The 25,884-nt window shown below is 41.6% G+C and overlaps 1 long non-coding RNA gene across 1 annotated transcript in view; it reads left to right on the forward strand.

Moving 5' to 3' along the window:
- LOC124002223 overlaps positions 1-19,385 on the forward strand; it is a 32,372-nt gene extending 12,987 nt beyond the window's left edge. The window contains exons 2-3 of the long non-coding RNA XR_006832950.1: positions 18,231-18,292; positions 18,463-19,385. This is a non-coding gene — a long non-coding RNA (uncharacterized LOC124002223). The remainder of the gene's footprint in view (positions 1-18,230; positions 18,293-18,462) is intronic.
- The last annotated feature ends 6,499 nt before the right edge of the window (positions 19,386-25,884 follow it).

The raw sequence follows: 25,884 nt of genomic DNA on the forward strand, positions 1-25,884 counted from the left end.
AACCTTTGAAATGACTGTACATCATTTCATGTTTGACTCCAAGATTCTCTGTAATTAGCCCAACAAAGGGAAGCAAAATTATTCCACTCATAAATCCGTAAAATAACATTTTTTCAAATATGTCTAAATTACAGTAGATCAGAGTCAAAAGATTATCTTTGCATGTCACACAGGAACCAAATGCGATGTCAATCACCAACATTTGTCATAGCACCTCTCAGAGGATAATAAGGCCTCTCTAAGTATGAGATATTACAGGTCAAGACCCCCTCTTGCATGTCATGATGACTCCTAATTGCAATTTATATAATAACCAGGAGAGAGTTTTGGAAGCATGTAGAAAAGGAGAAGAAATTATTATGGCTTGTCAGGTATGACAGTTTTCAGTTTTTAAGCGCCTCCTTTTTTTCAGTGTTCTGTAGCAGTAGGACTACACTCCTCTCACTCAGCAATTAACTTGGCTCTCTCATTAATAAGCATGGTCAGAATTGACAAGGTAATCTCTACATTGTACATCGGGGGAGAGAAGACATGTACAGATGTAGGATCTTAATTTGATCAGTCTTTTGTTGCTGATAACTTTCCTGCATAGCAGGAAATGCAAACTTGAAGTGTATTTGAAGTTTAAAAAGGCTTCTAAAGTTTGACATTTCCATTTTTAAAATGTCAGACTTGATTTGCCCTTATGAAAAATGTATCAACCCCTACAAAACAAGTCCATTATTTATAATCCACATAATAATTCACATTTCCTGTTGCAAAAGGTTTATTTTCGTGCTGTAGCAAACTGGCTCAAATTAAGATCCTGTATCTGTAGCCAGTCTGCTGCTGCAAAAATCTATTGGAAAGTTTATGCCATCATTGTAGATGATGCCAACACATGCCAACATATTACAACTACAATACCGAATACAGCAACTGCCATTCATAGGCTCGGATTACTATAAGATGACAACAGTGGACAAAGTCCGAGGTAATCAGCGTTTGCCTCCTTTGGCCATGCCCTGTTATTGCAAGGCTGATGTTGAAATGACTTTAGCCTGTATGGTATGTACTGTACAGTATTGTATCCTCCTTATATGGCTACATTCTGGCTCTACTTTAAATCCCTATGGTGAAGACACATTATCTGTTATGACACATTGGTGGTAACAGCGCAAACAGTTCCTGTTTGTAAGTTATCACTGTCTGCCATTGTTATTCCTACCCTGGGTGATTTTCAAATCACAATGCGATACATGCATGTAGGTGTAAAAATGTCACAGCACTTGATGCCATGTTGTAGGAAAAATGTTTAGGGTGAAGTTTGTTTACTTTTTGTCATCAATTCACACAAGAAGCAAAGGGCAGCACAGTAGTGAGGAACACAGTACGCAATATCTGTGTATTCTCCATCTCCGATCATGGTCCCATGAAGATAACACTACTTTTGTAGCAGACTAATGCTCAACATCAACCACCCAAAAAATGAGACAGCTTTAGAGTGCTCGAGTGACTTGTGTGGGACTAGAAGCCTGATGCTTCCGTATGGTGCATATCCTTCCAGCCCAGTCACATATGTGCCTGTTTGGAACTGTTGGCTGACTTAATTTGCTGCGCTGGGAATGATTCTCTGAGATGAACCACAACAATGAATTTCTCCTCCATCCATGACTGATGCCGTATATCTCTCTTAATAACATCAGCAGTAAAACGGCATACTCAAACACTGTTTATTATTATGGCGCAAACCTGTTTGATCCACACGACTAAGGAGGTTAACGTGTTAGTGTGGAGTTAAATTGGTGGCGGTAAGAATAGAACAAGGGATGTTTAAACTTCTTATACTTATACTGGTTTCATTAACACGGTTACACTGCTCAGCTACAAAGTGGATATGTGGCTAATGTAGCTTTTTCTGAGCACAGAAATGTGTAAAAAATATTATATTAAGGGTGATATTTCCGTCATGTAAAAAAACACAGATCTGTTCAAAACTATCATAAAACTTGTCGTAACTCATTGCTATTACATGTGCAGACGTTGGTTGAGAGATTGGCTAGTGATACACAAAATTAACAAGATTCAAAATCTTCCTCTTACTTTGAGATATGTGAATAATATTACCACAATTTAACAAATTAAGGGAGCACTCTCAACCTTAATTAAGGTAAATGTACAGGAGTCCCAGATTCAAAATGAGGTTAGAAACCAACCTGCCGTTTCCTGACAGCTGACAGTGCCGTTAAAAACAGCACATAGGACCTCCCGAGTGGCGCAGTGCCACTAGAGATTCTGGGTTCGAGTCCAGGCTCTGTCACAGCCGGCCGTGACCGGGAAACCCACGGGGCGCACAATTGGCCCAGCGTCGTCTGGGTTAGGGGAGGGTTGGGCCGGCGGGAATGTCCTCGTCCCATCGCTCACTAGCGACTCCAGTGGCTGGCCGGGCACAGTGCACACTGACACGGTCGCCAGGTGAGCGGTGTTTCCTCCGACACATTTGTGCAGCTGGCTTCCGGGCTAAGTGGGCATTGTGTAAAGAAGGAGCGCGGCTTGGTTGGGTTGTGTTTATGAGGATGCACGGTTCTCGACCTTCGCCTCTCCCGAGTCCGTACGGCAGTTGCAGCGATGAGACAAGACTGTAACTACCAATTGGATACCACAAAATTGGGGAGAAAACGGGGTAAAAAAATTAATAAAGTAAAACAGCACACATATCATCTTGCTTCCGAACTACACACTATCACTGTTTACTGAATGACAGTTGTAAAACACAAGAATATTGCTATCGCATCATACTTCTGCATAGATATTTATAAACATTATGTCTTGTTTATCCCCCACCATAAACAAGTGTATGATGAAATGTGATTGGTGTAAATGTAAATAATTGCACCTCTCTCTCACATGAGGAATAACAACAAACTCTCACAATGGAAGGCAGTGAACGCTAGAAGCCTATTTTTGATACTTAAGAGGGAAATTGAATAGCAAACAGCACAAAACATATTGCAACAGTGAGTGCAGGGGCAGCCCTCATTCAACCCAAATAAAAAACAACAAAGTGCACCTTTAATTATTTTGTGTCTCCCACAAACAACTTAAATTGGGTTGGAGAAGGCAGGGGAGGGACTGCCAACGCACTGGCTTGTGTTCATTAGGGATTTTAAAGGACTGCTACTGTCCCCTAACGGGTCTTTTCTGTGACTGCATAGTCGCAGGCGGCTAATGACCCTGTTGTCACCCCTCTTGTTAGCTAAGGCCAGGCCCCAACAGGCAGGCAGACGCACTCTGCCCAGAGCTACTGAGAACATTAATTGGATGCTATGCTGCCTGGGTGTGGCTACAGGAGGGGTGTTGGTGGTGGGTGTGTGGAAGCCGCCATCAGTGCATGGGCCAGCAAACTTGATAATAGACCCCTATGGGACACGCTATATCAATCTACAGTTTCAAACCTGCTAATTGAACTCCTGTGCACTGGAGGGAGGAGGTCTCTACAGAACTTTTATAATTTAAGCCATTTATAATGCTAGCAAAGGGTTCCTTTTAGAAAGGTTGCAAGAAGTAATACACTGTCTTTTCTCTGATCTTTCCTAAACCATATAGTTACAAACATGTTGCATTGTATTCTGTCTGTCATTTTTTGTCGAGAAACAATCAACCAACTGATCCAGACACATTGAACTGAAGCATGTAGTAACGTAAATGCAAGTTGCTGTAGAGAGGATATTTACTGTGATAAACCAGCCAAATGAATGGGTTGGCAGCTGGACCATGAGTCAGGGTCTGCTTGTCCTTTGTTGATTGGATGTTGCCCTTGTGGTTGGTCCTGTTGCCATGGCAACCTGTAATAGTAACAATCAGGTGCAGTATTCCGACAGAGATTTTCTAATGGTGTTGTTAGGCCACTGGCTGCTACTGTGTCTACTCTAGCAACATAAGATAGAGGAGGTGTGCAGTGGAGAGCGAAAGCTGTCTGATCTGATGGTCTCTCAGGTGTCACTGACAGCAGTAACACATGCATCGGTCATGACTACCGTCCATGAGCCTCAGTCACTCTGATATCATATGATGTGTTGTTTCTCCTCCACTGGGCTGTCCACTTAAAGCCACAATCCTGAGTTTGTACCTCAGCTAAACGGCAGCCCCAGCCAAAGGCAAGGGGCTTGGGAAAATGTAACCGCTCTCAAATTCATAGATGGAGCTATTGATCTACTTAGAGCCCATGTGATCTAAACCGCACTGGGTCTAAGACAACAAAAACTTAACCCTTAGGTGAGACGCACACGGTTATGTATCATGTAAATTCTCCTCAATGGAAAAAGTGCCCATCTCACCACCTTCCTTCCTCCCCTCCCCTCTGTTCTGTAACCCACCTCCCTTCAAACAGCCGGCACACAAACACATATACAGTATGAGATGTATCTGATTAATTACAAATCATCTGTGATGTACACGACTGCTTCACTAATTGCTGCTGGAAGCTGTGCTCATTAGCGGTTCTCATCTGGCTTGGCGCAAAAGCTAAACAACCTGCAAACGATCCAGCAATTACTGCTATTTTACCACTCCAGCATCAGGCGAGCAAGTGTAGAATGAAAATAGCTGCAGTAAATAACAAAAGGGCGTTTGGCTTCAAATGTCTAAAAGTGCCTCGCTCCACCACCACAGAGAAAGAAGAGAAGAGGTATTTGTTTGGTTTTTAAAGGAGCCACAGTAGGGCACTCCTGTTTTTGTTTTTTTACCAAGGCTGTCTTAAGTACAGTGACAAGCCCACAGATCATTTAATGACCAAACTAAGTTCTTGTTTATCAATAAAGTGCTGCTACATTGACAATGTGTGGGTATAGAGTAACGCCATGTGAATCGAAAGACATCGGTCTCGACACACACAAACATCTCTCGGCTATACAGCTGGGTGAGAGACGGAACATGTGTTCGCAGATACTGGGCCTTACAGACGAACAAAACAGACATACGGACAGACAGGTTTGATCTCTCCACAGCTTGATCAATCACAGATACATCCTTTTTATGTCTCGAACACTATCCAGGAGGGAATAACTTACTTTTCCTGGCCTGCGTGTCTTTTACAGCTCTTTGTTTTCTTTGTTTGGCAGTTGTGTCCATTAGAGGTTTGTTAATGAGATGGTTTTGACCAATGCAAGTGCATGATGTACATTAACACCTCCGTTTGCACAGAAAGCCAGCGAGCCTACGTTGTAACACGTTAGACAACACATCTACGAGGCTTGGTGGTGCGTGGTGACTGACACTGCTGGGAGCATAGAGTGAATTAGACAAAAAAGGAGACTACTGCTCATTGATAGGGTCAAGCCATTTCAGTCATATGCGATCGGGCTAAATCGTATTCATACCAAGAAAATAGCGAAGCTAATACTGCTATGTTTACAAAATCATGGCTCACGTTTAATGCAGGGAATTATTTTTGAATGCAACTTCATAATTAAATGTTATAATTCTATACGGCCGTTGTCATTCTATGAACAAAACCAATACGGTGATCAGACTGGATGTTAGAAAACAATGAAATCAAGCCTCATGAATATTAGAGATGGGGACAACAAAAGCCTGTTTTCTTTGTAAAAGTGTATATCTAGACAGTTATTAACAAGTGTGTCATTAATATTTTTGTGTTAGAAGAAGCTCATTGGCAAAATGTCTAAACAGTCAGAGGCTTTGTACTAAAAAAACAAACAGCTCTCAAAACACATCTACCGTGCTAAGCGCGAGCGTGTACGCGCCTGTACGGGCGCGCTTAATGCTGCGTCCCTCTCTTTCCATCCCTTTCTTTCTCCATATCTCTCTCACTAGTTCTCTCACATACACACAAACTAATTTTAATGTGTTTATCTAATGTTAGCCGTTCATTTCAAAACTCTACCCCAGAGCCATTATTTCCCATTGTAAAGGGTGATGGGGGAGAAGATATTTTGTGTGGGAGGACAGCAGGCTTTTCTGTGAAATCCTCTTTTAAAAGAGATGAGAAAGAAAAGGTAAGCTGAAATTAATTTCAATAAAGGCACAGACTCTTGAGTATGGGAGTGGTGGAGGCCATTAGTGGGAATATGATTGGCAGATACAAGGATACTCTTGTACCAAAGACCAGGGTAATTATCCCAGGTGTCGCTGAGTGAGTGTGTGTGTGTGTCTGTGAGCTTGCATACAAGCCAGTATGTGTATGGTAGAGAAAGTGAAATATAGACAGACTGCCCCTCTCCTTTTTACTCTTTGGATAGGTTTGTTATCAGTTATATTCACATGTGACTATCCACATGTCCTCACCTTTAGTAATTAGAGAACATGCAACATCATTGCCCAATGAGCATGAAGTAAAAGCAGAAGACGGGGGAGTGTGGGTTGAATCCAATCATGTTGGTTCTGTTCTGGGGTCCACACCTGGGTTCAAATACTATTTGAAATCATTTAAAATAATTGAAATGTGCTGGATTGAGCTTGTCTGACTTAATGGCTCAATAGAGTAGTCCCAAAAGTGCAACCCCCGCCCATCTTGCACTCCAGGCATGCTATAGCAAACGCTCAAAGTATTTGAAAGATGAGTATTTTAACAATAATATTTTAGTATTTTAACCCAGGGCTATCTGTGGTATTGATACCATAGGCAGCCAGGCAGGAGCTAAGCTAACTAAGCCCCTAATGAAGTGCTCCAGGCACCAGGTTGGTTTTACATCACCACCACCAACAGCAGTTTTCCCACCTTTCCCTAAAACTCAGGGGAATCAATTTGAACAAATAAAGAACATATTGTAACTGGGCTCCTTGCAACGTTAATGAATGTAGCAGATGCTAAGAACACAGAGTCCCAATTACCAAGGGAACCGGCAAGAGCCCATTTGCCATTTGTTATATTAAGTATTTGGAATTAGCGCCCGTCCAGGTATAATTAAAAATTGTGCCACTTTCCCCATCAACACGTGAAAACTTGTTCATTTACAACTTTTTTTTCCCTTTTCCCCTGGTGATTTCAACAGATGGCATGAGAAAATGTGAAACTAGAGGAAGAAAAAAACATTTTTTTACAAACACGTCGCTGTTGAAGGTAATGTAATGAAGCTGGTAAATCAGGTTTTGGCAACAGTAACGTGTTTGACATAACAAGACAGGGTACCGAACGAGGATGAGAGGTCCTTCGACACTTACTGCAGTTTGTGTTGAATCAAACCAGTTTTATCCGGAAACAAGTCATTGAAGTATAGACACTTTGAGAACCTTGTTACAGCACCATCTCCTGATCATTATATTTCATGTATGACTCTGGGTGCTTGTATTTCCTGCTGTGCTTAACAGCACACTATACATAGGGTTGAGGTGCAGGTTTTTCCATTCCGGACTACTTTGGCTGGAATTCAAAGCAAGCCACCACAGCGCAATTACAGTCTCTGTATTTGTCTACAACCTACATGTGATAATCTACGATGTAGGCCTGGTTCAATAGAATTGAGCCCTTTGTATGTCCAGCAGTTGTATTTGTTGAATGGTCTATACCTGCTCAGTGCAACCTCTGGGTTTGTAAAAGGGTGATTGATGTACAGTGAGGCTCCAAAAGTATTGGGACAGTGACACTTTTGGTGTTGTTTTGGCTCAGTACTCCAGCGCTTTGGATGTGAAATGAATATTTATGCCTCTAACTTTCTCACTCATCATTATTCACAATTCATCCAAAATGATCTGTAATCATGGTAGCATCCACATTAATGTAGAAGTGTTCAGAAACATATTCTATTCTTATTTACAATAAAAGTGACTCCAAAAATACATTATTTACCATTCATTTCTATTGGGCACAAAATAACTTGAAACACAACCAAAACAAACAGCAAATGCATCCAACTAATGTGTAGAGTCACAAGCTTGATGTAGTCAGTGCGTGCTATGAATATGGGGCCAAATACAAAACCTTTTAATATTTTAATACATATTAGTGAATTTGTGCTAATACTTTTGTACAAAAAGTGCTGTAATTTCTAAACGGTTCAACCGATATGGATGAAAATAACCTCAAATTAAAGCTGACGGTCTGCACTTTAACCTCCATAGTCATTGTATAATTTCAGAAGTGCTGGAGTACAGAGCCACAACAACGTGTCACTGTCCCAATACTTTTGGAGCTCACTGTATGTGGTGATTTTAGAGTAAAACAATTCCATTGACTTTCCCCAAATTTTCAGGTTTTCTATCAATTATTTTTGGAGGATTTCCTGATTATTTCTTCCTGATTCTGGGAATCTTCCAACCACAATTTCTGGGGAAACCTTTTTGCAACCTATAGTAGATGGTTGTACGTTTGTAATGACATCAGAGTGACACTGGGACGTGATGGCAGTGCTCAGTGTTCAGTTCTTAGTGCCTTGTTCTAGGGTCATTTGGCACAGTGGGCTCTAACAGACAGACCGCTCCTCTGAAACTGTGCAGCCATCCATGAATCAGACCTGGGTTCAAATAGTTTTGGTTTTCTTAAAAAGTGTGAGTCTACCTGGAGTGCCAGATGAGTTTGGGTTTGCACTTTTGGGATTATTCCATTGGTTCCATTGCGCTAGACAAGCTCAATCAAGGACAGCTAAAGTATTTAAAAGAAAACAAATAGGACCTACTATTTGATTTGACCTACTAGGTCTCCCTGTAGAACACATTTCACCATCAATCTGTTTATAGAGATTACATTTTTCCTTTAATTTCTATCCCTGTGTACAATAAACAGTCCTCCTGTACCCCACAGATTTATTGTGTTTCAAGTTAATTTAAAAAGACGGTAGAGACATCTTGCATATACTTAAGACCATTGTTTCAAAACAGCCACACCAGCCCTCGTACATAGTAATTGTGAGGTGAGAATGGTAATGAGAGAAGTAGTTAAGTGCAAGGCATATTGGCCGGAACGTCACACATCTGTAGTGTAGACAGTAGATGATGTTCCTTAGTTCAGGCAACATAAGATTGTTTCTGACTGCTGGGTGTCAAACGTAAACGACAGGGGTGCTATGTACTGCAAATGTGGCGCTCTTGTCAAATCATCACAAATTCTACTCTGACCCTGCAGGCAGGCAGACGGCAGTAGTCTGCCTGTGTCTCTCAAAGGCTGCCTGGCCCTCTCTCTCTCTCTCTCACGGTAGTGTGTGGACTGACTGGAGTGTGTTTTCCCTCCGTTACCGTGACAACGGCTCCCTGTCTTTTAAAGGCTGTGTGTGTGTGTGTGTGTGTGTGTGGGTTCACAATATGTATGTCGTCAGTACCAAGTTTGAATGTTTAGGATCTCTCTCTCACTCTGCGCATCAGTATCCACCATGGGCACATTTACATGTTACCTAATTAGCTTGCTTAATTATTGTTTCCTTTCACAAGAGTGTGCATGTGGTATTGAGGCTTTCATGGACTTGTTAGATGAGGTAGTGTAAGATGAACTATAGCATGTCCATTCCTGCCTCCTTGATATGAATACTGACAAAATGAAGATACAGTACTGAAATTGGACTAAGTCTGTTCATCATCATACTGTAGCTACTAACTAGCAGTGGTGGAAAATGTATCCAATTGTCATACTTGAGTAAAAGTATAGTTAATAGAAAGTTACTCAAGTAAAAGTGAGTCAGCCAGTAAAATACTACTGGAATAAAAGTCTAAAAGTATTTGGTTTTAAATATACTTCAGTATCAAAAGCAAATGTAATTGCTAAAATATACCTTAGTATCAAAAGAAAGTTTAAATCATTTAAAATTCCTTATATTAAGCAAAGCAGAGGGCACCATTCTTGTTTTAGAATGTCTGGATAGCCAGGGCACACTCCCAACACAAAACATAAGATGCATTTGTGTTTAGTGAGTCCGCCAGACCAGCGGCAGTAGGGATGACCTGTGTTCTCTCGGGGCAGCAGGTAACCCAGTGGTTAGAGCATTGGACTTAATTGACTTTCCTAGTTAAATAAAGAAAAAATAAGTTTGTGAATTTGACCATTTTCCTGTCCTGCTAATCATTCAAAATGTAACGAGTACTTTTGGTTGTCAGGGAAACTGTAGGGAGTAAAAAGTACAGATACCCCAAAAAACAACTTACTAAGTAGTACTTTAAAGTATTTTTACTTAAGTACTTTACACTACTGCTAACTGGTATAGTTACACTGACTAATAAAGTTGCTTCAAAGTTGCTTCCAGTACAAAATAAGTATCAATGTGTGTAAGTCGCTCTGGATAAGAGCATCTGCTAAATAACTCAAATGTCAAATGTAAAAATGTGCATTTCTTCTGCTCAGTAGCCAGGATACACTACATGACCAGAAGTATGTGGACACATGCTTGTCGAACATCTCATTCCAAAATCATGGGCATTAATGTGGAGTTGGTCCCCCCTTTGCTGCCTCCACTCTTCTGGGAAGGCTTTCCACTAGATGCTGGAACATTGCTGCGCGAACTTGCTGCCATTCAGCCACAAGAGCATTAGTGAGGTCGGGCAATTAGACCTGGCTCGCAGTCGCCATTCCAATTCATCCCAAAGGTGTTCGATGCGGTTGAGGTCAGGCTTCTGTACAGGCCAGTCAAGTTCTTCCACACCGATCTCGACAAAACATTTCTGTATGGACCTTGCTTTGTGCACAGGGGCAGGAATGGGCCTTCCACATAGTTGGAAGCACAGAATCGTCTACAATCGTCATTGTATACTATAGCGTTAAAATTTCCCTTCACTGGAACTAAGGGGCCTAGCCTGAACCATGAACAACAGCCACAGACCATTATTCCTTCTCCACCAAGCATTACAGTTGGCACAATGCATTGGGGTAGATCACATTCTCCTGGCATCCGCCAAACGCAGATTCGTCCGTGCAACTGCCAGATGGTGAAGCGTCACTCCAGAGAACGTGTTTCCACTGCTTCAGAGTCCAATGGCAGCGAGATTTACACCACTCCAGCCGACACTTGGCATTGCGCATGGTGATCTTAGGCTGCTCGGTCATGGAAACCCATTTCATGAAGCTCCTGACGAACAGTTCTTGAGGTGACGTTGCTTCCAGAGGCAGTTTGGAACTCGGTAGTGAGTGTTGCAACTGAGGACAGACTATTTCTACGCACTATGCGTGCTCTTCAGTAAGACCATTCTACTTCCAGTGTTTGTTTATAGAGATTGCATGGCTGTGTCCTCAATGTTATACACCTTTCAGCAACTGGTGTGGTGGAAATAGCCAAATCCACTCATTTGAAGGGGTGTCCACATACTTTTGTATATATAGTGTATCTCAACCCAGTATTTGACTTGGCCTTACCTTAATTCATACTGCAAGCTGCATCCCTTTTTATCCCTCAGTCTTCCCTCCATCAGTCTACTTTACAACTCACTTCTTGCCCTAAAGCAACTTCCATGGGCTTTTCATTCAGATGACACAATCGGGGGAAATAGAGCAACTTAATTACTGTCTAAAATGTATGAGCCGATGTCTGAAAATGTAAGAGTAGCTGTCTAGTAGGGCCTGAGTCTGAGTCTAGTAGGGGCTGAGTCTGAGTCTAGTAGAGGCTGAGTCTGAGTCTAGTAGAGGCTGAGTCTGAGTCTAGTATTGGCTGAGTCTGAGTCTAGTAGGGGCTGAGTCTGAGTCTAGTAGGGGCTGAGTCTGAGTCTAGTAGGGGCTGAGTCTGAGTCTAGTAGGGGCTGAGTCTGAGTCTAGTAGGGGCTGAGTCTGAGTCTAGTAGGGGCTGAGTCTGAGTCTAGTAGGGGCTGAGTCTGAGTTTAGTAGGGGCTGAGTCTGAGTTTAGTAGGGGCTGAGTCTGAGTCTAGTAGGGGCTGAGTCTGAGTCTAGTAGAGGCTGAGTCTAGTAAGGGCTGGGTCTGAGGCAGGGAAAGACTTATGACTGACTGCACACTGCTCATGAAAACCACTGACCCTTGGCTTTGTGTATCATTTCCAGTTTCATTCCAGTATTTGCGTATTCAACCATAAATAGTTACGCCTAGATAAGCCATGCACGATACAGTGGTATTAGGTAGCCTATGTAGCTTTGTTCAAGCCATAGAATTAGAATGAATTCTATTTATATGCTTCTGTGAAAGCTCCATCCACAGAGCAGACAGGATTTGAAGGTTCAGTCATCCAGCCATTAGTGACTCACGCCACACAACTAAAATGGGTATTTTGGGGACATTTTCACCTGAGTTAATCATCTGAACTTGTTTACCATCTATACTTCCACCACACTGTGATAGACAGATGTTACTTAGAAGATAACCACATTTAAATGAGTCTCTAGTTCCCTTTTAGATGTTCCAGTTCTTATTCCACTCAGTGATAATAGAAAGTAATTAATCAAATGAATGGGGGAAATTATTTAATTAATTCATGTGTTTTTAATAATAATAATAATATATGCCATTTAGCAGACGCTTTTATCCAAAGCGACTTACAGTCATGTGTGCATACATTCTACGTCCTTTTGTCGTTGCAAATCATTTTGTTTGATTTTGTATCCTTAAATATATATATATATATATATATATATATATATATATATATATATATATATATATATATATATATATATATATATATAAGCCGTAGTGAATGACTGTCGCTCAATTTGTGTTCTGCACTGCCACCTACAGTCTGTTGTAGAGCACATACACTACTGTGGGTTTCGTTCTATCATTCCTCTGGTAATAATATGTGCCATTTAGTAGACGCTTTTATCCAAAGCGACTTAGTCATGCGTGCATAAGACATTTTACGCGTGGGTGGTGCAAACCCTCTATCTTGTCGTTGCAAGCGTTACGCTCTACCAACTGAGCTACAGAGGACCACTGGTGATGTCTACATACGAAACTAGTCGTACCTAAATACTTAATTCCTCATTTTGCACAAAAACAGATGAATATCATTTGGACGTTATCCTCCTGTAGGTCTAGTGTAAAAACAATAATAATACATTGTTTTAGAAATCAGATAGTTGGCTAAACTGGTTTGTTGACAGTTTAGACGTTGAATATGCTTATTTAGCATGATTACGTAATTGTTATATTTTGTCTAGGAGAAGTAGAGACCAAAAGCAATATCCATTATCCAAAAAGCCCAAACCTCTTCTGACAGTTCTCTCACTGTGGCTCTGCTCTGAGGCATCCTCTCCAACAGGGGGCACTGTTTGTCTAGTTCATTTAAAGGCTCTGTTTTTTTGGTTGGAAGCTGCCATTTACTTATTCATTCCAAAGCAAACTACAGTGAACAATCAATTGGTGAATGCTCTTTTACAGTGTGTATGTTGAAGGTTGTAGAGATGTTTAATCAGCATGTCCAACAAAAATAGGCAAGGCTTCATACATGTTTGGCACATTGATAGTCTGGTCAAAACTGTAGAGGAATCTAGAGATGATATAAGTTGTGTGGTTTGCATAGCATTTATAATCATGTGGCCATACATTGTTATATACACCATATTGTCTCTCAACCTATGTGACTTTTTTTTTTTAGGTTGGAGACCATTTGAAATTTAGCCCGCATCCTACACCTCAAGATACCATCCGTTAGACACAGCTGTCACAGCTCTGCCCTTTATGTAGGAAACAAAAATTATTGTATAGAAATATATATGTGAAAAAAACATGATACATGTGAAAACCCACATGTGAAAAACACAATTCCCTTTGTCAGGTCCTGTGAAGTCCCTGTGGCAAAATGTGACAATGTGCAGGTGTCTAGGAAGAAGGGCAATTCCATGGTTCCTGGAATTGCGCTGAGATGGAAGTATAGCGCAAAACAAACAAAAAATATTTCAACTTTGTGCATAGAATTGTATGGTTTGATTTCAATGACTTCTTTTAAAAAATACTAGAGAACTAGAGTGGAGCCCATGGAAACACAGACACTAACAAGACAGAAATGTCTTATTATTAGACAATTATTCATTGTTAACCATTAATATTAAATAAGCCAGGTAAATATGTAATTTTTCTATCACAGGTTACAATCTATACTATCATACCAACTAGAATGAAGCACAGGACATGCTTTCTAATAGCTATGCTAGTGAGGATATTAGAGCCATTGCTTACATGCCTGCCATGTTAGCATGTCAACAGGACTCATGCCCTGAGGATTGGCAGCTCAGGTCAGGTGGGTGCCTGTTTAGAATGTGGACAGCAACCATCAGCCACTCAGTCTCTGGAGGGTGTTCCGCCGTGGGACAGCAGCTGACACACACCCAGGCCCACGCGCACATGCATGAACTGGACAAAGGCACGCATGCACATACATACACACACACACACACTGTACGAAGGCATGCATGCACACACTCACGTACTGTACGAAGGCACGCATACACACATGCACGTACTGAATGAAGACATGCATGCACACACACAGCGTAACCCACCAGGCAACCGAGAGTCAGCCACAGTTAGAGCCACAGCCACCCATACACTGTAAGATCATATCACTCTGACAAGGGTTGACCCAACAACACACAATGTATAAGAAATTGCAGTACTGTACACAGCACGGTACATTTACAATGGTTCAAGTAGAATATTTGGTTGACCTGTATAGCCAACTGTTATTATGTAAACATGTGCAGTATAAAAAAAGGAAACGATTTGGAATTACAATATACAGTGGATGCCTGATAAAAACCACCGGTTGGTTTCAGTCCTTGCTGATTTTTGATCATGGCATAGAGTTGAACTTTATGGCATTATTTCTAAGCAGCACAATTTCTCACCCACTAAATGGCTTATGTGATTAACAGAGCAAAAGTGCTTCCAGCCAGAGTCAACTTACAAGCCCTTAACCAACAACCAGCTTAAAAGAGGGGGGGGGGTCAATGAAAATAGTCTGGGTAGCCATTTGATTAGCTGTTCAGGAGTCTTATGGCTTGGGGGTAGAAGCTGTTGAGAAGCCTCTTGGACCTAGACGTGGCTCTCCGGTATGGCTTGCTGTGTGGTAGCATAGAGAACAGTCTATGTCTAAGGTGGCTGGAGTCTGACTATTTTTAGGGCCTTCCTCTGACACCTCCTAGTATAGAGGTCCTTCATGGCAGGAAGCTTGTCTCCGGTGATGTACTGGGCAGTACACACTACCCTCTGTAGTGCCTTGCGGAGGCCGAGCAGTTGCCATACCAGTCAGGATGCTCTCGATAGTGCAGCTGTAGAACTTTTGAGGATCTGAGGGCCCATGTCAAATCTTTTCAGTCTCCTGTGGGGGAATAGGTTTTGTCGTGCCCTCTTCACAACTGTCTTGGTGTGCTTGGATCATGATAGTTTGTTGGTGATGTGGACACCAAGGAACTTGAAGCTCTCAACCTGCTCCACTACAGCCCCGTCCATGAGAATGGGGGCGTGCTCTGTCCTCCTTTTCCTGTAGTCCACAATCATCTCCTTTGTCTTGATCACGCTGAGGGAGAGGTTGTTGTCCTGGCACCACACGGCCAGGTCTCTGACCTCCTCCCTATACACAGACCCTATTGTCATCTTTCTCTGCTAGTTGATGGTAGATCGACACATCAGGATCGACACATCTTTGCTTTCCTGGGGAGCTTTTCAACTGTCAACAGCTCTGAAATGGCACACTATTCCATATAAAATGCACTATATTTGTGAACTTATGTTATCGAGAATAAGGTTCCATTTTGGACACACACTGGTTTGGGATTGGAAACTCTTTATTGTATATAATAAATCAAGCTTTGAATTGGATTTGACATCTTAAAGATTCTGCCTTTTGATTTGTGATCAGTGTGTACTGCAAGTCCCCCAGTAATGAGAAAAGGAAATGAAACAGCAGATCACAAAAGTCCAGCTGTGAGCCTCTAGAATCAGAACCAGGAAAACGCTGAAGATGGAAAAAGATCTTTAAAGGAGAATGTGTCAGAGTGTCAAGATTTTAGATTTCCATTTGAATCACTACATCTACAATAACGCACACACACACACAAAGCCTCTTTTTCTAGTTTGTAAAATGATTATTTTAATGAACTTATTCCCTGGTTATTTATTTATTTATTGATGTTGTATATCTTGTACTGTGAATGACAGACTGAATGAAAACAGGCACAGAAACAGCAGGTGGTGCCTTGGATAGATAGAGCTACAGCACTGAGCACACAGGCACATTCATGTCCCATAATACACTCTGCTTCCTGTTGCTTCCTGGGGGAAATATCCAACAACAGGAGAGCAGGAAGTTCCTTTTGGGGGGATTTTAACCTCCAATAAAAAATACATAAAAAATGTAAAAACTGTGAAAACATGGCTTAGCTTATTATTTTTTTTGATATACAGTATGTTGTCTTTGATTTGTATTCTGTTGCGTGCCAAATACATTTTGATATGAGATATTTTATGGCTTGATTCAATCCATATCTCGTAAGATCTGCTCTATAGCGCAATTGAAATTTAAAGGCAATGATCCCATGTTCGCATAAAATGCATTCACAGTAAACACGGCACATGTCGGCTCAATTGGAAATTACCTTTACATTTGAATCGCGCTACACTTCCACGAAACAGATTTAATTGAGCCTTTATAGTATGCTTATTGATTCATTCATTAAAAGTGGATGCCTTTATCGGCATGCATTCCACAATGGGAATTCAGCTATTGACCTTGTGAAAGTTTGGGAGGAGTACGGTTATTATGGTGACATGATGGATTACAGTCCTAATTCCACTCCAAAAGGTATGTCTTTGTTTCCATTCATACAGTAGCGTATATGTGTGTGTGTGAGAAAGAGAGAGCTTTCGTTTCGTTGGACAGAGAGATGGTCAAACTGGGGGATAGAGCCGGAAGAGGGGAGGATGTTTGGCCTTTCACCAGGACCTGGCTGGCAGTGATGACTGACCCTAGGCCCAGAGTGATGCATCATGCAATTTGGACCCTCCAATAGGTTATGTGGAGTGTGAATTTCTCTCCGCTCCATCACTCACATAAATCCACTCCAGTAGGCCATATGACCCACCAGGAACATACCATGGAAAAGCCTTTTTAATATCAGTAGATGACTAAGATATTTGCCCTTAAAGACAGTATGTGTATGCATTACATTAAAGCACAAATATAGCACCAAAATCTCCCAATTTGACCACTTTGACTTCAGATTCTGCCACATATCCACGTTTATCCAAACGTCAAATTTCGAAGTGTTTTTAAGTTAAGGTTTCGGATAGGGTTAAAACATTAAAGAGCCTGGCTCTGCCACGGCATATAGTCATGGCTATATTAACAACATTACTTTTGTCATAAACATTTTCCAAACCACAAGCTAGAACGAGCGCATTTTCATTTCACTGGTAGAATCGAGAAGTTTCGACTTCCTGTGTATTAGGCAGCTCACAGCTCAACAGGGTCCGGCACTCATAGTAAATGCCGATACCACCCTGATAGCTAGATGGGGCGTGCTCACAACTTGGAAGCTGGCGACCAACACTCAGTAATCTCAGATCTTCTCTAGACACAATCTTTTTTGAAAACATTTGTTTTCACTAGCGTTTGTCATCATGTCCATGTGGTGTTCTGTGTCTGGCTGTGTTGATTACGAACAAGCGTGAAAATTAGTTTTCTTTCACCGTTCTACCTACCAGAAATTTACCCCGATGCTGCCAATGACTTGCGGCTACTAAGAATTATGCTCACAGTGACCAAATGTTATCAGAGGGATTTTCCAGCTGAGCTGATGGGGAATCTATTTCAACGACAGCTGGGAAGTGATGCGATACCATTGTTTTATTTCCCCTTCAAATCAAAACGAAAGATTCTCTATTAGACAGAACATAACATTAGCTACCTTAGCTGGACTAGGTACATTTGCTAGCTAGCTAATGTTACAGTACTGTATAGAACTCTAAATGCCATCAGCTAAATCATATTTTAGATACACACTGTCAATCAAGTTTGACCTATGCCATTGTAGTCACTGCTAGACTGGTACCTTCAGCAGCTAAGCTAATGTTAGCAAATAAGAGTAGCTCAATCAGATAGCCATCTATTCCACCCTTGTCTGGAAAACCCTCCGTTACTAAAAATAGAATTGCCGATATAGCGTACTCGCTCTCTGTGTGTTGGCAGCAATGATGAGTGTGTATAAATCTATGGCTGGTTAGTTGGTTCTCAGCTGGCTAGCAATCTTGCTGCCAATTTAGTGACGCTAGCTAACAGCAAGCTGACAATCTTGAAATGACCACGTTAGGTGTGCAAAGCTAGCCAGTCTAATAGAGATCAATACAATTAGTGTGTTGTGTGTTTTGTTGTAGGTGGTACAGAATCTGATTCCCCTGGCATGTGCTTCCAAACCCTAGCTCTGCACAAGGTGAAGGTAAGTTGGCAAAAATATTTACAAGATGATGCCTAAGATAGCTGAATTTACAGTAAGCATGGCATAAACATAAACATGAACTGGGTAGTGTTTGTATGGGTTTATGTCTGTGTTTAAGGGCCACAAGAGTACCTCCTTTAATGTACCCCTTTTCTCTTGGTAAAACTCAGGTGATCTGGAGACCTTCCACAGTGCCCTGCTGAAAAATACCCCATAACGGTAGGGTCTTTGTTCGAAACATCGTCATCTATTTGTTCAAAACATCGTCATCGTCATCAATTTGTTCGAAACATCGTCATCTATTTGTTCGAAACATCGTCATCTCCTGGCAGCATTTACCCTCCAGCTTCACAAGCTTGAAAACCACATTTGTTTTGGAGTCTCAGAGTTTCAGTATAGTTTGTTTTTCAAAACAAGTGTGAATTATTTTATTTCAGTTTTCAAAATAGTTTTTTTCATGATTTGTTTTTCTTTTTAGTTTCAATTTCGGGTTTACTAATAACCTTGACATATTACACTAACCATAAATGGACCTCTTCAATTTGGTGCCAAAATAAAAACAGCATTACGTTATCTCCTTCTTATGTCCAGAGGGCTTGTGAAACTCGGAGACGACTGAATCCCACCTTTCTTCCTCGGTCTAGTGTAGTTTTAGGCTACCCTTGAAAAAGCAACTGATTGTGTCTCCCTTCCCTTTCTCTCATACCCCATTTGTCAGTTGGGCAATTTCTGTGCCTCAGTCTAGCAGCAGGGGACGTATGGATGGAAGCGATGGAACCTTGGGTGTCAAACCCTGTTTACAACAGGGCTTGCTGTGTTTAGTCTCTTCATTCCAGAATGCCTTCCATCATTCTTTGGAATTTACTGTACCTTTTTGTTGTTACAGTATATTTTATGCTGCCATTTGCAATACTATGTAAAAGTTCTGAGTGAGTCCCTAATATATTCAGTCATTGGTAAGCCTGCAATCTGCTTTCTCTTTGTTTGCTTGATAGTGATGTTATTGCCACTACACATACCTAGACATAATGTACTGATCTTCAACATCTCATATTATTTCTGCTTCTTACAATAAATCCTTGTGACATGCTATTAAAAAATGGCTCATGATTCTTTAACCTCAAGACCTTTCCTAACGTGTCATAAGGCTTATCCTCCAAAAGCCGTATGGTAGATTTTTCAGTTATATACCGATGTGATATCCAAAGATACTGTTTATATATATTACTGACCTGACAATGGTTGTGGGTGGGCTGTACATTGTAAATGCAAATTACTCTCATGGAATGTATTTTTGCTGCTTGTGGAGTGCTTGAACCAAGTTCAAATGTTGAGAAGACAAATACATTTTTTTTGGACTAATTTGTCTTTGTCCCACAGACCTGAATCTACAACTCCAACCCTGAAGCCTCTGAGAACATGATCATATATTTGAAATGACGTTATATTAAAGCGTTGAAATTGCATTCCATGACATCAAACGCACTAATGTATGTGCTTTTACCATTACTACTCTTAAGCAACAGAGTATTTATTGTCCATATGGAGGTTGTCTATGAATATAGAGCGAGCTGAGCACCCACCCAACCCTCTGGAGGAGCCATGACGTGATGTCACTGCCATGTGCCATGAGGCCAGGTGTGGTGGTCACATAGATCGAGACAACCGGAGACTGTGAGAAAAGTGGCCTGGGGTGTCAAGGATTAAATGGAGACAGAAATGCTCTGTCAAATGAAATGACTAATTATAACCTTCCCCTCCCAATTTGATTTCCCACTGTATGGAGAACTGATGGTCCGCCTGTAAATGGGACTCAGACCCAGGGCCATAATGAGGGAGAAGAGTGCCTAAAAAAGGGTAGTCTCTCGTTGAGTGACACCTTTGATGCAGAAAACCAATTAGATTGAGCAGAATGGGTGCTGGAGGACTTGGCTCCCATGCACTTTCTAGTTGATTATATTCTGTCACAGACACAGGACTTGATTTGTCAATTCCATATCAGGTTGTAAAGCAAAGGGGGGGACACAGGGATTGATGGAGTGGGGGGTGGAGGGTGGAGAGCCAGAGAGAACAAATGACTGTCTGATAATGGGCATTCCGCACACGGTGTGACATTTCCTACCCAGCTGTCCATCCGTGGGGCTGTCTGGCATTTAAGAACGAGGGGTCTTTGTTTGGCCCTGGTCTGAAAGGAGGCCCTGAGCAGTTTCCCAGAGAGGAAACTGAGAGGCTAATAGACTAAGTGAGATGTGTTGCCAGGTTCTTTCATTATGTCTGTGTATTCCAGGAAGGCCGTGTTAACGAGCCTCAGCCTCAGGTTGAGTGTAACAAGCTGTCTGTCACACCACAGAGAAAGGGCCTGTCGCTAATGAGGGACAGAAGCACGATTGACATCCCCCTCCCATCATTCCATGGTGGGACTCTCGAGGAGAAGGAGGAGGAGTGAGAGGAAGGAGTGGTGATGAATGAGGTTGTGGCCGAACACAGTTTTATCTTACATAGCCTACACACTGTGCCATGTCAAGGTTTCAGCCACTTTCTTTCTACAGATTAATTAAATTGACCATTTTGCCACTTGGACATGGATAGACAGTAAGGGCTTAATCCTATGTTTAATTCAAGACAATTTGGGTACAAATGATGCGCTGGTATCAATGAGATAATTTCACAAAAAATATGTTATCACAAACCTTTATTTAACAAGGCAAGTCAGTTAATAAAAAATCGTATTTACAATGACGGCCTACGCCGGCCAAACCCCGATGACGCTGGGCCAATTGTGCGCCGCCCTATGGGACTCACAATCATGGCCGGTTGTGATACAGCCTGGAATCGAACCAGGGTGTCTGTAGTGACGCCTCAAGCACCGAGATGCAGTGCCTTAGACTGCTGCTCCACTCGGGAGACCGTAACTGCATGCCTATCAATTGCAAATCCAGGAAGACTCTGAAAAAATACACTGAGTGTAAAAAACATTAGGAACAGCTTCCTAATATGGAGTTGCACCCACATTTTTGCCCTCAGAACAGCCCCACTTGGTCTGGGCATGGACTCTACAAGGTGTCAAGTGTTCCTAAAGGATGCTGGCCCATGTTGACTCCAAAGCTTTCCGCAGCTGTGTCAAGTTGGCTGGATATCTTTTGGGTGGTGGACCATTCTTGGTCACACTATTGAGCGTGAAAAACCCCAGCATCGTTGCAGTTCTTGACACACCCAACCCGGTGTGCCTAGCACCTACTACCATACCTGTTAAAAAGCACTTAAATCTTTTGTCTTGCCCATTCACCCTCTGAGGGGCACACATACACAATCAATGTCTCAAGGCTTAAAAATCCTTCTTTAACCTGTCTCCCCTTCATCTACACTGATTGAAGTGGATTTAACAAGTAATAAGGGATCATAGCTTTCACCTGGTCAGTCTGTCATGGAAAGAGCAGATGTTCCTAATGATTTGTATATTCAGTGTATATTATAAACCACCTAGATGTATTTTTCCCCTGAATGGAAACGACACGTCTGTGATTTTTAAGAGTTTTTCCTTGTAGTTGTGTAATTTTAATTTGGTATGTTGATCTCTTCTCAGGTGAGCCGGTGAATTCACCCAGAAGAGTCCATATTACTTTCTCCACTCTCCTCTCAGATGGTTTAAAGGGGCTGGTTCAAGCCAAAGGACGTTTCTAACAGTAATTCAGCCATGTAGTATTGAAGAGACTCATACTTCAGATGCTAATGGTTTTTGTGCATTGCCTATATGAATTATGGAAAAGCATATCAGAATTCTCTCTGTCCAACACTGGCCTTCTTTCCCCAGATTGACATCTAGCTAGGCTGCTTTTGGGTTAACAATGTAAAATGCAAATGATAAAATAAAATTAAAATATTTAAATATAATCTATGTGTTTCTGAACATATTATAAAAGTAGTTATGTCAGCTTACATTTTAGCCATGAATTAAACAATTTCACCTTTTCCAATTTACGGGTCTCCCTGACATAATTGTTACCGTCAACAAAAACCAAAACAGTCCCATTTCAGCGCAAACTAAGCTGAACTCCGTGCCCCCACCCCCTCCACCCAGTGTGTCACCAACAGGCCACTGTCCAGGCCGTCTTAGCAGTGCCCTCATCCATCATTGTCCTTAACAAAACAGACAAAATGAGCCTGTGAAAAGTAGTAGCTACTGTAGTGTGTGTCTGGATCCCCTTACAGAGCTACACAGTGTTGATGTTGTAAAAGGAACCAGAAGCAGCCAAACTGGCATTGATTTTCAGGTCAGGTCATTCATCCATTCAGAGGGAGCCGGGCGGCCGCTCTCCCCATGCTCTCTGCTCTCCCTCCTGCCTGGCCTAACCGACTGGGTGGGTGGTGAGGCACTGAGGGAGCACAAAACCCAGGACAGCCCACAATACCACCAAACAAAACTCACAACTATCAAATCAGAATACAGACTTGAACAGGAAATCATTCGGTGTGAAGATGATATAGCTGTGGCGGATAAACTGGCTGGATGTAGCCGCTGTGTGACTTTGGGGATAGATTATTAATTGTACTGTACATCATTGGAAAATGGATTGTGTGCTGGTTGGCAAATCAACAGTTTTTGGTTAGGCCTGTGTCCATCATTTCTATAAGAGGGAAAGTAAAATAGGTAGGGGACTCAGATTACCTTTAGTTTTGAAACAATGAGTTTTCACAAGCACAATGTCTTAAATATCAACCCATGCTTTTCTCTAAAACAACGAATCTTTGACCTTGTGCTTCATCTTAATCATTATTATAATAACTGAAAATCTGAACACAACTGACAATTTTATGCATGTAGAGTCGTATGCAAAAACATTTAACCCAAAACAAGTGTTTTGTGACCCCTCGGAGCAGGTGACAAACACTGGCTAAATATTCACAGTGTTGGGGAGTAGTGAACTACATGTAGTTTAACTAGTCATTTAACAACATTCTGCAGTAGCTTGGTGGAAGTTGAACTAAATGCAAATCTAGGTAGTGTTTTCAGTAGTTATTTGCTTTTTTTGCCATTTAGTGGTGTAGCTAACTACTCGAACTACACACTACTTTTTGTGCAAAAATAAAATGAGTGAAGTAACCAATAATTTCCTCTCTTTTTCAGTGTCAGACCTTCTTAATTCTCAAATTACACATTCGGTTAACATTTGACTCCAGATTGATCTGTTCTTGCAATTTGTAGTCTGACATTTTAGAAATGATAATTGATCACTAAGTTGTTTAAACTACCTATTCAAAGTAACTGTAGTTAAGTCAAACATATTTTATTTTTCTTAAGGGTAGCTTTAGTGTAGCTTACCTTCTTCCAGTGTGAAGTAATCAGTAGCTTGGTAAACTATATTTTCAGAGTAGCTTCCCCAAAACTGCTAATTTGTATTGCTCATCACGCCTTAATATTTTAACTTTTAACCTCCATTACGTTCTCTCTTTGTATGGCCACAGCCTCCAACTCACATTAAATCACATCAAACATGAACACTTAAACTAACACATCCCCCCGTGCACTGAGACAACACTTGCGATGACAATCTGCCACAGTTGGGTAACCCACGTCAACTGTAGCTACTGTTGAGGAACACTTTTAACAGAGACAATACAGCATCTAAAATCATTTAAAATCATCACTTTTATTCAAAATGAATTTAAAAATGATCAACTGAGATAAGTAGTACACTCCTTTGTTTACATTATACTGAACAAAAATAAACAACATGCAACAATTTCAAAGATTTAACTAAGTTACAGTTCATATGAAGAAATCATTCAACTGAAATAAATGTATTAGGACGCTAATCTATGGATTTCATATTACTTTTTTTTTAAAGGTAGGGGCGTGGATCAGAAAACCAGTCCGTATCTGGTGTGACCACCATTTGCCTCATGCAGCGCAACACATCTCCTTCACATAGAGTTGATCCGGCTGTTGACTCTGGAATGTTGTCCCACTCCTCTCCAATTGCTGTGCGAAGTTTCTGGATATTGGCGGGAACTGGAACACGCTGTCGTACACGTCAATCCAGAGCATCCCAAACATGCTCAACGGGTGGCATGTCTCGTGACAATGGGCCTTGGGATCTCGTCACTGTATCTCTGTGCATTCAAATTGGCATCGATAAAACGCAATTGTGTTCAGTGTCCATAGCTTATGCATGCCCATACCACAACCCCACCACCACCATGGGGCACTCTGTTCACAACTTTGACGTCAGCAAGCCACTCGCCCTCACAACACGTGGTCTGTGGTTGTGAGGCCGGTTTGACATACTGCCAAATTCTCTAAAAATTACTTTGAGGCACCTTATGGTAGAGACATGAACATTCAATTTTCTGGCAACAGTTCTGGCAGACATTCCTGCAGTCAGGATGCCAATTGCATGCTCCCTCAAAACTTGAGACATTTGTGGCATTGAGTTGTGTGACAAAACTGCACATTTTAGAGTGGCCTTTTATTGTCCCCAGTACAAGGTGCACCTGTGTAATGATCATGCTGTTTATTCAGCTTCTTGATATGCCACACCTGTCACGTGGATGGATGATCTTGACAAAGGAGAACGGCTCACTAATGGGGCTGTAAACACAACATTTGAGAGAAATAAGCTTTTTGTGCGTATGGACAATTTTGGGGATCTTTTATTTCAGCTCATGAAACATGGGACCAACACTTTACATGTGTTTATATTTTTGTTCAGTATCGTTTGATGCACTACATTCTAGAGAAAATATTGAAAACTAGAGGAATCTTTGCTACTTATTGGATCCCTCTTTTGAATCCATTTCATCTCCTGTGCACACAAAAATGTCTGTCACTGTATGAGTGTACAGGACTACTCAATGACATTCAAACCTCAATGCCCTAGCCCTATCCCAAGTGACTAGTCTGTAGTCTCCGTCACCAACTTGACGATCAGTTTCAGGTTGTATAAATAAATCCAGGAACAACCAAACCACATGGGTGTTTCACCCCACATGGCCATACCCTCCTCACCTCCTTCCCTAAACAGCATGATGCCAGATTTAGGGGCTCTAAGGGGGGCTGTAGGTGGGTCACACGCCATGCTCCCTCTCCCCTGACCTTTTAGAATCTCCGTCCTTGTCACAGCACATTTCCTCTGGGCTATGACCTAATAAACTAATTGCTCCATCTCCCGTCCCCATCCTCCCCTCCATCCCCTGTCTCAGGCAGGCTCTCTCTCTCTCTCTGCAGCGACCATGCCGGGAAGATCAGGCCAGGCAACACAATACCCAACACACACGCACACTTGGCATGGATGGAATTAAGGCTCCTAGTGTATTTGGGGCAAAGTTCGTCCTCTCTATGTATCTCAACATGGAGCATGTATCGAGGAGGGGTCAGGTCAATAAATACCTCAGTTAGGGTTAACGGTCTAAGACCCAGGGCCACCATGTTAAAACAGTCTATCCTCAACTGCAAATGGTAGGTTTTTGATTATAAAGATGGCCTGAAAATGTGTTTGATGACATATTTCTTTACTCCCTGTAGAGAGGAATTAGGATTTTTAAAGCATGATCTGGGTATATACAGTACATATGAGGTTATTACATCCCTACTT

Source organism: Oncorhynchus gorbuscha, linkage group LG17, assembly GCF_021184085.1.
Source record: "Oncorhynchus gorbuscha isolate QuinsamMale2020 ecotype Even-year linkage group LG17, OgorEven_v1.0, whole genome shotgun sequence".
NCBI classification, from domain to species: domain Eukaryota; kingdom Metazoa; phylum Chordata; class Actinopteri; order Salmoniformes; family Salmonidae; genus Oncorhynchus; species Oncorhynchus gorbuscha.